Consider the following 2,161-nt stretch of genomic DNA (forward strand, 5'->3'; position numbering starts at 1 on the left):
TTGAAAGTTAACTTATAAGATAAACTTGTAAAATCACTTTTGAGAAAATGGCATTTGAATGTTTTGGTGCACAAACTGGAAAGCTCCTCTTTGTCTACACCCATTCAGCATCATTCACACCCTATTAAACTAACCCCACCCATCTCTTTAAGGATTCACATGTGAGGCCATGTACTAAACAACCAAAGATTTCAAGACTAAAGACTGGTTAAAACTACGGTTGTGTTCGTAAATTTAATCTGGAGTGTTTTCTGGGCGTTCGTAAACTCAGAGTGTTGTCAGATTGTCCCTTTATAAATTCAGAGTGTTACGCCCTCGGAGCGTTCAGACGATCTGGCCGAGGAGTAGTGTTGATTTGAGCATTCTGACCTAACAACAGCAGTCAAGCACCCAAGCTAACTGGCTAACGTTGGCTAGCTTGAATGCTACTTCCAGACACACAATGAGAGAACAGCTCACTCTGACCACGCACACACACACAAACATACTGTACACAACACACACACACCCCATAAATACACACACCCACACCCCCAATACATACATCCACACACACACACACACACACACACACACACACACACACACACACACACACACACACACACACACACACACACACACACACACACACACACACACACACACACACACACACACACACACACACATTCATACACACATACACACCACACACACACATACATGTACACACCCACATACACATACACACACACAAAAACACCACACACAAACACACACACACACACACACACACACACACACACAATGATTCATACACCCACCCACACACACATACATGTACATGCACCCACCCATACATACATACACACACACAAAACCCACACTTGCATACAAACAAACTGACACACACACACACACACACACACACACACACACACACACACACACACACACACACACACACACACACACACACACACACACACACACACACACACACACACACACACAATGATTCATACACCCACCCACACACACATACATGTACATGCACCCACCCATACATACATACATACACACAAAAACCCACATACAAACAAATGAAATACAATAAAACACACACACACACAAACACACACACAACACACACACACACACACAAACACCACACACTTGCATACAAACAAACTGACACACACACACACACACACACACACACACACAATGATTCATACACCCACCCACACACACATACATGTACATGCACCCACCCATACATACATACATACACACAAAAAACCCACTCTTGCATACAAACAAACTGACACACACACACACACACACACACACACACACACACACACACACACACACACAATCAATCAATGAAAGGCAGCTATCAATACAAGTGACACATTCATTTCTTCGACCCTTGATGACGTTGGAACAGTAGTGTATGATGGAGATAGTAGGAAACAGGGAAAGTTGTATCATTAAAACGTTTTGTGACTCTACTCAAAGGTTACAGTTTTTAACTGTCAGTTTGGCACTAATTTCAAAACCTTGGGATCATGTTTCAAAACTCAAGACACAAAACTCAAAACGGTCATTACTTCTAACACAGGCTGTCCAATGTTCAAAACTTTACATTGTTCATTCATATCTTTAAAGAAACCTTGCACTTGTAGAATCATTGGTTCAAATAACTAATGTATCATGAAATACCACAGGAACATTCATTTAGATCAGACAAAACCAACAGATACACAAAAAGGGATCGGTAGTGGCTAGTAGGACGGTGACGAAGACCGCCGAGCACCGCCCGAACGGGCAGGAGAGCCAACCTGGGCGGAAGTCGTGACAACTACATGTAAATACATCACTGTAAAAGGACTAGTAGAGAGAATACTACAGACACAGTGGAATCATTGAACAAAATATGACATTTATTGATGAAATACAATAAAATCACAACAGGTTTCTTTGAATCAAAGCAAAAATAATTAGCTACAAAAAAAGAAAAAACAGTTAAAGGTCAACTGCAGTGTTCCTCACCTGGCTTACTGTAAAACATCACTGCAGTGTTCCTCACCTGTCTTACTGTAAAACATCACTGCAGGTTCCTCACCTGGCTTACTGTAAAACATAACTGCAGTGTTCCTCACTTGGCTTACTG

Source organism: Oncorhynchus keta, unplaced genomic scaffold (genome assembly GCF_023373465.1).
Source record: "Oncorhynchus keta strain PuntledgeMale-10-30-2019 unplaced genomic scaffold, Oket_V2 Un_contig_18528_pilon_pilon, whole genome shotgun sequence".
Classification (NCBI taxonomy): Eukaryota; Metazoa; Chordata; class Actinopteri; order Salmoniformes; family Salmonidae; genus Oncorhynchus; species Oncorhynchus keta.